Source organism: Ovis aries, chromosome X (genome assembly GCF_016772045.2).
Source record: "Ovis aries strain OAR_USU_Benz2616 breed Rambouillet chromosome X, ARS-UI_Ramb_v3.0, whole genome shotgun sequence".
Lineage (NCBI taxonomy): Eukaryota > Metazoa > Chordata > Mammalia > Artiodactyla > Bovidae > Ovis > Ovis aries.
In genome coordinates, this window is record NC_056080.1 from 31,526,648 (window position 1) to 31,539,988 (window position 13,341).

The 13,341-nt window shown below is 39.3% G+C and overlaps 1 protein-coding gene and 1 pseudogene across 9 annotated transcripts in view; one reads left to right on the forward strand and one right to left on the reverse strand.

Moving 5' to 3' along the window:
- The window catches only part of DMD (dystrophin), a 2,668,835-nt gene that overhangs the window by 1,163,599 nt on the left and 1,491,895 nt on the right, over positions 1–13,341 (reverse strand). The gene's annotated exons all lie outside the window — the stretch shown is intronic.
- On the forward strand, positions 3,766–4,397 carry LOC121818203 (serine/arginine-rich splicing factor 2-like; annotated as a pseudogene).

Here is a 13,341-nt window from a genome sequence, read left to right on the forward strand (position 1 = left end):
ACTCTGAAACAACTCAAAGAAAGTCAGTGAATACATGGAGGACTAGACTGTAAGTTATTTACTGCAAAATGATTAGCAAAACTATCACCTGGAGTATTTTGGAAAATGCCAAGTGGACCTAGTAAACTCATAAATCTGGCTAAGGAGATATCTAGAAAGAGTAAAAAAAAAATGATTGACTTCTTTTCTTTAAATGCCTGTGATACTATAAGAAAGAGATAAACTAAAGAAGGAATTATTCAGTTTTAGAAAAGAATGTACATAAAACATAGAATGCCCAGGATAGACTTCCAAGCTAAGAAAAGAATCAATGTTCAACAACGACCTCAGAGCAAAAAGTAAAACCTGGAAAAGTAAAATGTAGTCTCAGGGTAAAGAAGTAAAGTAAAGGAGCTATACAATCCTTGTTGAAGGTCTTAGAATGATTTCAGAGTGTTCCTCTCCATATCTCTTTGCTAGGCCACCTACATTTGCCTCAGACAGAGGTGGCCCAAGGTAGATGAGATCTTATCTTAGAAAGAAATGTGAATGTAGATTTTGTTTAACGGAGTGAACACCCAATAAGAATCTCAGGCAAGCCCAATAGAGAGTGGGGGTGGGAGGGAGAAAGGGAGAGGGAAATTTTGTGCTTGTTAGAAGCACCATGAGATAAGACTAAAAGGGACAGACGCAGTTCAGAATGAAAAGAATACTTGGTACCCTCAACGTTGTGCACACACTAAGAAAGCTACTTAGCTACAAACAGAGACCTTTTAAGGAAGACAGGATGATTCAATGGCACCCCACTCCAGTCCTCTTGCCTGGAAAATCCCATGGACGGAGGAGCCTGGAAGGCTGCAGTCCATGGGGTCGCTAAGAGTCAGACACGACTGAGCGACTTCACTTTCACTTTTCACTTTTCATGCATTGGAGAAGGAAATGGCAACCCACTCCAGTGTTCTTGCCTGGAGAATCCCAGGGACAGGGAAGCCTAGTGGGCTGCCGTCTATGGGGTCACACAGAGTCAGATATGACTGAAGCGACTTAGCAGCAGCAGGATGATTCAGATGGACACACTGAAGCGACTGAGCATGCATGCATGTATTGGAGAAGGAAATGGCACCCCACTCCAGCATTCTTGCCTGGAGAATCCCAGGGACAGAGGAGCCTGGTGGGCTGCCGTCTATGGGGTTGCACAGAGTCGGACATGACTGATGCGACTTAGCAGCAGCAGGATGACTCAAAGGCTAAACTAAGATATTAAAGGACTAATTGGTGACCCAAGAATGGGCCTGGGCCCTAAACCAAGAAACTGGAATCAAAAGCCCATTAGAATTTTAGAATTACTCTGAACTGTTCCTCCTTTTGAATAGAACTGTCAACTAAGGCCATCCTATGTTCATCTTAGGGCTTCCCTGGTGGCTGAGATGGTAAAGAATCATCTGCCAGTGCAGGAGACTGGGGTTTGATCCCTGGGTTGGGAAGATCCCCTGGAGAAAGAAATGGCAATCCACTCTAGTATTCTTGCCTGGAGAATACCATGGACAAAGGAGCCTGGCAGGCTACAGTACATGGCATTGCAAAGAATCAGACATGACTGAGCAACTAAGAGTTTCAGTTTCATGCCCATCTCAGTATTATATGTTAGATGTGAAAAGGGTGGATAAACCTGTCAGTTTATCCCACAGGTCTTCTGTTTAAGAGGAATAAAACTCGAGGAAATACACCTGAAGTGTTTTCTATATCCAGACCTAATTAAAATGGCGAAGTCCGAGATGGTCATATGTTATCATAAGAAAATAAGAGCTTAATGGTCTTGAAAGGGGGTGGATGTACGTTTTAATGTGAGAATGTTGATATTATCTGTCCAGGGAATTGACTATGGTAGATTAAAAATGGCCACAAATCCTCACACTTTTTCAGTGAGAGATCCTTTTTTCCTTCCTTTGAACCTAGTCTGGCCCATGGTTGCTTTGACAATGGAATCTCATAGAAGAGATGCAGAACTGATACTATATATGGGCCTGGTCCTAGGCTTTAAGAGGACTGATGCTTCTGCTATGGTCTCTTATAAACCTGACCATTACCTAAGAAATCTAACTAGAGTAGAAATCTGCCAGACTACACGGAGAGGCTCTGATAAAGGGGCTGGGGCGGGGGGGGGATGGGAACCAGCTAACACCCAGTAGTTCCAAGAGAGCCATCCCAGTCACCCTAGCTAATTCAGTGGATACAGTGAAGAAACGAGTCCTACAGTCTACTGCCTGGATTTCAGTGTCTTAGAATTATGGGATAAAATAAGGATAAAAATTTTAGCCGCTAAACTTTGATGTAGGTTGCTATGCAGTAGTGGGAAACCTGAACACATACATAGGAATTAATAACGTGCAGAAGATGCAGTGACTTTTGTTGGGGCCCAGGGCCCCATATGCCTCAGTAGCATATTGATTATTTTAAATCACATTTACTTAAGAAACGGCCAATACAAAAGGAATACTTAAGACCTTTCTCTTTCTCTCTCTGAAAGCAGGAGATGAATCTCTCCCTGCATCTAGAGGCTGAAGGATACCCTTACCGCCAGAGAGAGAGAGTTTGGTCTGAAAGCCTGTGTTCACAAACCTTGTTACTTCTTTAATTGACTACCCCAAGCCTACACTGTTTTAAGTCCTCTCTAATTAACCACCCAAAGCCTAAATTCTTTGCCCTGTCAATTCCTCATAAATTTACTGTTTACCTAAAGAGTATAACAGTTGCCTGCTTTGGCTACTTCTTAGGTGCCATTTCTGTGAGACTTCTGTGCACAAGAACTAAAGTGTTCCTTTTTCTCCTGTTAATCTGCCTTATGCGAATTTTCTTATCAATCCAGCCAATAGAACTCAAGAGGGATAGAGGGGAAAATTTCCCTCTCCTTGAGGGAAAGAGTACATAATGCTCACTGAAGGTGAGAAATAATTAATAAACTACTATTTTCTATCCCATTACTGTCAAGCTCACTTATTAGAGCCTAATAGACATGATTCATGAGAAAAGATGCCTTGCCAACAATCTGATGAAATATAATTATTAATTCTAAAAGCATTTTTAATGCAAGTCATATCAAATGAATTTACTCCATCAAAAAGTATATCTAGTTAATTAACAAGAAAACAGTAAATTTTAGTAATCTGAGTTATATTCAATTATGTAATTTGGAATGACAGATCATAACTTGACTTTTATTTTTTATTTTTTTCAAGCAGAATAAGAGCTCTCATACTGAATTTCTGATTACAGCTCATACCCTGTAGGTGGCTCTCATGGTCTCCTGCCTGTCAGTGTTACTGAATCAACCTCTCTGTTCATGATCTGTTTTGAAACTTTGTTTCTGTCTTCAGTAAACAAATAGTTTTAGCGTACATGAATCAGCACTGCCATCTACTTAGTCACATAATTACATCTATACGTATACACTTTTGCCCATAATTAAAACTGGGTGTTTAGACATACACAGGAAAGGTCATAAAATGATGTTATGGTCATGAGCTTTCACTTTAACAAAAGGAAAACTGGTACAGAGCTGTTCCTCCAGCAGTCTGAGCTCTGGAGACAATCCGCGCGGACCGAACGTTCAACATTCCGGGGTGTCTAAGCAGCCACCGGCTGAGTCAACTGACGCAAAGAGGCAGAGTCTTCAGGCGGAACAAGGCCAAGGCAAACTTAGTGCCTGCGTCGTCCTCGCAGCCTTCGCAGACTGCAGCTAGCTCAGAATTCAGTTTGCGGGGGCTCCCCGCTTAGCTCGCAAAGGTCATGAGTTACAGCCGCCCTCCTCCCAACGTGGGCGACTTGATCTCCCTCAAGGTGGACAACCTGACCAACCGCATCTCACACCGCACCCTGAGGCGCATCTTCGAGAAGTATGGGCCTATCGGCGATGTGTACATGCCCCGGGACCGCTTCACTCTAGAGTCCCGCGGCTTTGCTTTCGTCCGCTTCCAGGACAAGCGCCACGCCGAGGAGGCCATGGACGCCCTGGACGGGGTCATGCTGGATGGCCGTGAGCTGCGGGTGCAGATGGCACGCCACGGTCGCCTCCTAGATTTCCAAGGCCGCAGCCAGGAAACTCCTCCCCTGAGTCAAGCACGCCAGAGCCACAGCTTGGTCGCTGCCGCAGGTCCCTCACCAGGAGCCGATCACCATCTCAGGCCCGATCTCACTTCAGCCGTTCAAAGCGTCCATCTCTCTCCTGTGATAGTTCTCCATCATCCTCGAGATCAAGTTCTCCTGGAAGTACCAAGTCCTCCTCGGAGGCCAGATCTTCCTCAGCAACCACGTCTAGGTCTAGATCCAGAAGCCTTCCACCAGGAAGAAAGTACAGGTCCTGAGGACAATCACAAAATCCCTCCAGGTTTCCAGAAGAGGAAGGAGCGGTGTCATATTAGAAAAATAATTAATGAACAACCTGAAAACTAGGAGGGGGGGTGTGTGGAAGGGAATGAGGGGGACAGCGGAAGGAGAGGAACCACATCTCAGGTGATCAGTCTTTGAAATTAGCCACTATCTTTTGAAAAGGTTATTCTTTAACACATTGTGTAACGTTTTACTTGTTTCGAATTTTGCCTCAAGCGGTAAACTTCATTTCATAATGGGTTTTTTTTTGTTCTTGTTGTTTCTTTTATTCACATATCTTTTAAGTTTGTGAGATGAACAACTTTGCTACTGGTTTGAATATCTGAGGTAAAGTTTCATTTATCTTTATATACTGTATTTTCTTTGAAAGTAAACAGATTGTTATCTAATTTGTGGCCTCTAGACTTAAGAAAATATGTGTAGCCTTTTCTTTCTGAGTAGTCAAAGACTGTCTAGTGATTGACTCTTCATTGCCATCATTCTCTTAAAAATAAAGACCTACTTGAAGTTACTATAAGTGTATGTGCATGTGTTATTTGCCTTTGGATTTAAATGGTCATCTGGATCTGCATCGATACAGAGAAATTTAGGGTGAAGATAATTTTTTAAAGAATTATTTATCAAACATATTTCTAGTTTCATGTATTTGTGTGCAGTAGACACAGTTGTACAACAGCAGGGCAGTGATGGATGACTGTTAAGGTGGTGTTTTGTAGGACAGAATGCTTGGCTACTTCACGTTTTCTGCCGATTGCTCCTATGTAAAGATAATGTGCTGTGCAGAAACAAATGGTTATCCAGTTTGTTAAAAGCTTGACAACTGTACTTGCAGCCACCCAGGCCCAGGCCTCACATACATAAGGGTGCCTACAGTGAACACATCTAGCAGGTGAATGTAAAAGTAACTGTGTCTTTATTTTTTCCTTTCACACCCATCTGACCATCTTCAGTTACGAACTTAAATATGAAAGATGCTAAGAATTTGTTATTTTCTAAGTGCTAATAACATGCTATATCTTTTTGTTTATATATGTATTATATTTTTCTGAACAAACATTTTTCCTGGTGTTTTAAAAACTTTTGTTGTGATTATATTCTCATTCATAAAAGTATGAAACAAAAAAGATAATTCAGGTCATACAACTCACATGTGTTATAAACAAAGATATCAAAACAATTGAGTATCAACTTTCAGAGATCCAAGGTATAAATATAATTTAGCAAGTTAAAATCAATGTCATACACATCTGCTACTACCTTATGGCTTTGATCCCCAAGCTGGGTATGACTTTACTGTGGTTCTGCTCTGAATCTTTTTGAATTGCCTTCTTCGGCTCAATACTCTATTTTAATTTACTGGCTTTGAATGAATATTTTGGGAGACAGTTAATCCTAGCTTGACTTTGGAATTTATCTCAGCATTACTGGTCCTAACTGTAGCCCCACTCAACCTTTCCTCTTTAATTCATGGTTGCCAATTTGACACTCTGTTTCAGATATTATTTTTTTTATGTTCCAGTTTTATTGAAAAATAATTGACATACATCCCTGTATAAGCTTAAGGCATGCTGAATGATGGTTTGACTTATATATCTCAAGAAATGATTACCACAATAGGGCCAGCTAACATCCACTTAACTCCAGTTCCCCACCCCCCACTCCCTCTCCCTCCTTCCCCTACCTCTGGTAGTCTGATGTCTTTTTCAATGAGTTTGGTTTTTCAGTTTTGACTTTTTTTTTCTTAGATTACACATGAAGTGCGATAATAAAATATTTGTCTTTCACTGTTTTATTTTCAAGTCTCACTGCCCAATACTGTTTGTCTGAGAAACTGACTGAACCAAATCATGAAAAATAGATTCAATTTTCACATATTAGAATTTAAGAAACTGGAGTCTAGAAAGAGTAAGTATTAGGGTAAATAATGGATTAATGATTAGACTTCAACCGAGGTCTCTAAATTCTCAACTCAGTCCTCCTTCCTGTATATTGAATTGCCTCAGTATATTGCCTTTCAATACACTGAATTGAAATGAGGTTTGGGAACATCAATTGTGATATTTGGGAACAAATATTAAAAACAAGACTCTAAAGAAAAGACTACTTTGAGAAACATTTTTTCAGTGAGTAGCTCAGCTGGATACTAGTCACAGAGACCTATTTCACTGAAATTTTGAAAGTTCTGTGCAGTATGAATGCACTTTACTTCAAACTTTGAAGTCCTATAACACAGTAGTTATTGTCTACAACTGATTTAGTCAGTTTCTCAGATAAAGAGAATTGGGCAGTGAGAATTGGAAATAAGACAGAGAAAGTCAAACACTTTATTATTTCACTTATGTGTGGAATCTAAAAACAAAAAACCAAAACAATAAAACAAGCTCATTGAAAAAGAGATCTGACTAGTGGTTACCAGAGGTAGGAGAAGGAGGGGTGGGGAGTGGGGGAAGGGGAATTGGAGGAGGTGGTCAAAAGGGTAGCTCAGGTGGTAAAGAATCCACCTGCAATGCGGGAAACCTTGTTCAGACCCTGGGTTGAAAAGATACCCTGGAGAAGGGATGGACTAACAAATCCAGTATTCTTGTCTGAAGAATTCCATGAACAGAGGAGCCAGCAGGCTATGGTCCATGGGGTGGCAAAGAGTCAAACATGACCAAGTGAGTTTCACTTACACTAGTATCCAGAAATCACACTTGGTCAGTTCAGTTCAGTCGCTCAGTCATGTCCAACTCTTTGCGACCCCATGAATTGCAGCATGCCATAAGTCAATGATTATTAACTGAACCAAACATCTGTTAAAACTTTATAAATATAGAAAACATATACATGCATGTACACACAGTTCAGTTCAGTTCAGTTCAGTTCAGTCGCTCAGTCGTGTCCGACTCTTTGCCACCCCATGAATCGCAGCACGCCAGGCCTCCCTGTCCATCACCAACTCCCGGAGTTCACTCAAACTCACGTCCATCGAGTCGGTGAGGCCATCCAGCCATCTCATCCTCTGTCGTCCGCTTCTCCTCCTGCCCCCAATCCCTCCCAGCATCAAAGTCTTTTCCAGTGAGTCAGCTCTTCACATGAGGTGGCCACAGTATTGGAGTTTCAGCTTCAGCATCAGTCCTTCCAGTGAACACCCAGGACTGATCTCCTTTAGAATGGACTGGTTGGATCTCCTTGCAGCCCAACGGACTCTCAAGAGTCTTCTCCAACACCACAGTTCAAAAGCATCAATTCTTCAGTGCTCAGCTTTCTTCACAGTCCAACTCTCACATCCATACATGACCATTGGAAAGACCATAGCCTTGTCTAGATGGACCTTTGTTGGCAAGGTAATGTCTCTGCTTTTGAATATGCTATCTAGGTTGGTCATAACTTTTCCTCTAAGGAGTAAGCGTCTTTTAATTTCATGGCTGCAACCACCATCTGCAGTGGTTTTGGAGCCCCCCAAAATCAAATCAAATCTCTCAAGGAACATCAACTGCTGATACAATTTTGGGAATAAATATATTGCTATTTTTTCCAACTAAGGCATGATTTACATACAATAAAATGTACAAATCTAATTGATTCAATGGTTCAGTTTTGAGAATTGAATACATCCATGTAACTTACAATTCAAACATAATGTGGAAACTTTCTATTACCTCAGAAAGTTCCCTATCTTTCTGTCCAGTCAACTCCCACCTTCTTGTAAAGGCAACTATCTTCTTCCTTAAATTACTGAAAAATAGTTTTGCTATTCTTTAACTTCACAGAAATGATTTATTGTGTCTGTGCCCTTTTGCTCAGCATAGTGTTTTTCATAATCATCATATTGTCGCTTCCATCAGTAACCTGTTCCTTTTTTTTTTTTTTTTATTGCAGAGTCGAATTCTATTACTGGTTTAACATGAACATCAACTTTCTGTGAGGTAATGAAGATAGGAGTGGGAGGTGGTAGCATTTCATATGATATCTATTTTTTAATATAAAGTTACTTAATTGGAGGCTATTACTTTACAATATTGTATTGGTTTTGCCATACATCAACATGAATCCACCATGGGTGTACACATGTTCCTCATCCTGAACACCCCTCCCACCTCCCTCCCCATCCCATCCCTCTGGGTCATCCCAGTGCACCAGCCCCGAGCATCCTGTATCATGCATCGAGCTTGGACTGGTGATTCATTTCACATCATATGATATCTAAATAGAAACAAATGCCTAGCAAGATAAAGGGAAGAGTTATTTTCTTCATTATCTTTGTTTTTTTTTTTAATTTTTAATTTTTACTTTATTTTGCTTTACAATACTGTATTGGTTTTGCCATACATTGACATGAATCTGCCACGGGTGTAGAATTGGAAGAAAGAAAGTGGGGAAAAAGCATGTGCAAAGACACTAAGGTGTTTCAGAAAGTAAAGATACAGTGGCATAAACTAGAATATATGAACTGAGAAATGTGACTTGAGAAGAGCATGAAAAAGATAGAAATATAGTATATTCAGTAATTCAGTGCAGTGTAAGCCACGATAAGGAGTTTGGAGTTCATTTTAATTGTAAGAAAAGTCCATTAAGGGAGTCAAGAATGAAAATGTCCTTATCTGTCTGACTGTTTGAGAAGATCACTTTTGTTCTCTTGAGGAACGGTAAATGAGAGATTATGGCCCAAGATGGCAAGAAGGCAGAGATAATCTAGCTTCATGTGGGGGTGAAGCAGAGGAAATGAAGGTAAATTCAAGATAAATTGTGAAGATGGACATCATAGTGCATCACTTGCATGTGGAGTAGATGTAGAAAAGGAAGAAAATTAAAGGATCATGTTAATGCTGATTTCTCACTAACCTAGTAGGTAGAAATAAGATGCTGATTTAGGGTATATGAGGGCTGGGGCAGAGGAGATATTTTAAGGGAAGAGTCAAAGATGCATGTATGAAGGCCAAGGAATTGTATCATATACAGATAAATGCACAGGATTCTAGTTCAGAGAAGTCTGTAATGGAGACACAAATTGAATATTTACCAAACTAAAGATGATATTCAAGTCCACCCAAATTGATGATGTCACCTAGGAGGAGAGCATATAACCCTGGGAAACCTAAGGATTAAGATGTGGTCTCACATTGTGCCACTGGCATGCCTGAGGGATTCAGCACAATTAACTGGAGTGTGAAAGAAAAATGCTAATCCTTTCATGCGTATTAGTATTTATCTTTCTTGATTTATATACCTGCCTATGTGTATTTAAACATAGTAAAATATAAAAACAAATGTTCATTTGTGAGAAGAAATATGCTTCCATTTTTGTTCTGATGGGAAAGCATGATCAATATTTTGAAGACAACCATCTTAACAGTTAAGAAGAACAGGGGGAACTAGCTGTAAAAACTTAGAAGGAACAGCCCGTGAGATAGAACAAAAGGTAGGAAAGTGGATCATGGATGTCAGGAGCAACTATTGTCCTAAGAAGCAAAGATGTAGTCCATTGTCCCCTCTTTCTATCTGTGTAGTTGTGGGAAACATAAACCCACAGTTTGTCTTTTGTGGGCCCCGTTCCAAATATCTGACTTGCTGGAAATGGATTGGGGAGCATCAAAAAGACTGCTCGAGAGGCCAAAGATCTCTAAGATTGTCAATGAAGTTGTTTTTCTCTGCCCCACCACCCTCCATTTCTTCACTCAAGTCTGCTTTCTCTGCTATATGTTGGTTGAGGTGTTTGTTTTGACTCTTTGTCTGGGCCTTTAACAACTTCACAGTTACACTGGAAATCATTGGGTTGCTTGTCAGATTTCAAATATTACAGAAGCCATTTTGGGGGAAAATAAAACAATGTATATTTCAGGTACATTTCCAGTCCTAAACAATGTAAAGTATGGTTAAACATGGCACTGAGCCACTAAAGCTGTCTTTCAGTTCTATAATGTAGAGAAATAATAGCCTTATGACAACTTGGATAATACCTTTAAGCTTTGACAGTATTGTTCCAGATATCAAAGAAATTTCACTCCACAGTGGTTCTCCCTTTTTGGTGAGCTATGTAAAAACAGCCTTGGCTCTGCAGAAAGAAAACCTAGGTCCAGGTGTCAGTCCTAAAGTTTTTTGAGGTTTCTAACTTTTGAAAATCATTCAACTCCAGTAAAATATAAACTGTAAAGAGGTATGTACATGTAAAGCATTAGTATTAGGTATTATAATGGCTATAATATGAAAAAAATCCATTATTCAGAATTTACTTTATATCACATTTCAAAATAATTATTGATTCTACAGGTAATGTGCATGTACTGATTATGTTCTCTTCATTATTGCTTATACAAGAAGAAATAATGTTTAATCTACCAATCACATGGAAAGGAGAAGAGTTTAGATCAGCCATGCCCATATGTATGTACTCTTAGGATGATAGGATTAAAAAATCAATAAGACAAAAGACTTTGAATTTTAATGAACAAGTTGGAACCCTTCCTTTTATTTTGTCAATGTGTCTCCCATCTGGGTAGAAGCCTAATCACTTTCAGTTGACACACATAGTGTTAGTTTATATTGGGGTGTCTGTCCCTTTCCTCAAATAATTTAAAACAGAAGCACCATACGACCTAACAATCCTGCTTCTAGATATACACTCAAAAGGATTGAAAACAGGATATTAAAGAGCTCTCTCTGCTCCCCCATGCTCACTGCAGCACTATACACAATAGTCAAGATATGTATATTAATGGAATATTATTTAGCCTTAGAAAAGGAAAAATTCCTGCCATTTGTGGCAACATGGATAAATGTGGGGGCTACTATGTGAGGAGAAACAAGCTGGTTAAAAAAGGCAAATACTTAATGATTCTACTTATATGCTGCTGCTGCTGCTGCTAAGTCACTTCAGTCGTATCTGACTCTGTGCGACCCCATAGACGGCAGCCCACCAGGCTTCCCTGTCCCTGGGATTCTCCAGGCAAGAACACTGGAGTGGGTTGCCATTTCCTTCTCCAATGCATGAAGGTGAAAAGTGAAAGGTAATGTGCTCAGTCGTGTCCGACTCTGAGCGGCCCCACGGACTGCAGCCCACCAGGCTCCTCCATCCATGGGATTTTCCAGGCAAGAGTACTGGAGTGGGGTGCCATTGCCCTCTCCTCTACTTATCTGAGGTATCTACAATAGTCAAATTCATAGAAGCAGAGGATGGATTGGTGGTTGCCAGGAGTTGGGGTGAAGAAGAAATGAGGAGTTACTATTCAAAGGATATAAAGCTTCAGTCAGGCAAGAGGAATGAGTTCTAGAGATCTGCTGTACAACACTGTACTCATGGTTAACAATGCCTTATGGTGCATTTAAAACAAACTCAAAGAGGGTAAATCTCATGTTATGTCTTATCACAACAACAAAAAAAGAAAGTGCAGTACTTATTATACCTTTTACTGGATCTTATTGTTTAATGTATTAAAAAGGAAGCTTATATAGTAATACAATGTCATATAACTCATAAATATAGTAAAATTATAAGGATAAAACTTATTTTTGCATTGATATTAATTGGTACCCTTTGTAATCCTATATACTTACATGCCACATTCAGTTATTATTCTGAGGAGTTCATAGGCTTCGCCACACTGCTAAAGGGATACATACCATACACAGCAAATAACCAGTATCTATTGATGATTCCTTAACACTGACCTGGCACACAAGCAGGGGCTCCATAAATTTTGGATGAACTATACTGATAGTAAGACGACTCAAGTTTCTTGCAGCTGCACAATGCCATAAATTTAAGGAGACTCTTCCGAAGTAGAAATTTAATTTCAACTATTGCTAAAGAAACTTCCTGGTGTTTATGTCTTAACCAGGTAACATCTATTTTACACAACTGATTTATGAGTTCTGACTTTTGAATCCAAATATATGGAACATATATCCATATGTTTCTAATTCTCTATGTTCTTTCTGATGTATACTTAAAATTCTATTTACTTGTAAACTTTTTCCTTGTATTTTTTCATGTGGATCATAAGCCAGTTGTAAGTAACAAGTATTACCTTTAAATTCATGCTATCATATTGCTTCCTGGATTAGATACCTGCGTAATTTGTATATTTAAATCCTCAGCCTTTTTCCTGCAATTTATTTAGCTGAAATATGTAATATTTCCTCTTATACCCAAAGGTACCTTTTCCCAAAGAATTCTGTAATGATATGGAGTGATAAAAATTATACAGACATAAATTTCAGAAGCACCAAATCAATTGCTTTCTATTTATCATCATGGTAGTTAAAAAAAAAAAAAAAGAATCAACATGATTTACCTTTTAAAGGGGTAGACATATCTGTTCCTATTGACAAATATGCTTTTTTTGGTGACTGGAATCATGATAATCTTTTTTGTGTGGTTACTGGAAGTACCCAATTATCACAGTTTTTACACTAAAAAAGCAGTATTTAAAGTGTCAAGATTTTTCATAATACCATGTCCTGAAAATGTGAGACTGTGTTGCTGATATGTTTTCTTTAACACTTAAGGAATTGTGAACATTTGGGATATATTAATTGTTGATCTTTAAGCTTTACCAATAGGATTGCAAATGGGTGATAAATATACACCACATTCCAACTGAAAATCCATAGGAAGAAAAGACTTAGTGAAGAAATATTTAAAAAATTAACAGTAGCTATTTTTAGTTTAAGAAAAAATTATGCAAAACTTGAAAATTAAGCCATGGGACAGCTGTATATGTTCAAGTAACACAGCAGGGTGTTATCTAACTGTCCCTCACGCCCTCAAAAGGACTTCTGCATTTTCAGAGAAATGCAAATCTGTTTGCCTTACTGCTTACTATTAATTTGAGTCCAGATATTTTACTACTCAGTCAAGTGAAAGTGAAGTCACTCAGTCGTGTCTGACTCTTTGCGACCCCCATGGACTGTAGCCTGCCAGACTCCTTCGTCCATGGAATTTTCCAGGCAAGAGTATTGGAGTGGGTTGCCATTTCCTTCTCCAGGGGATCTTCC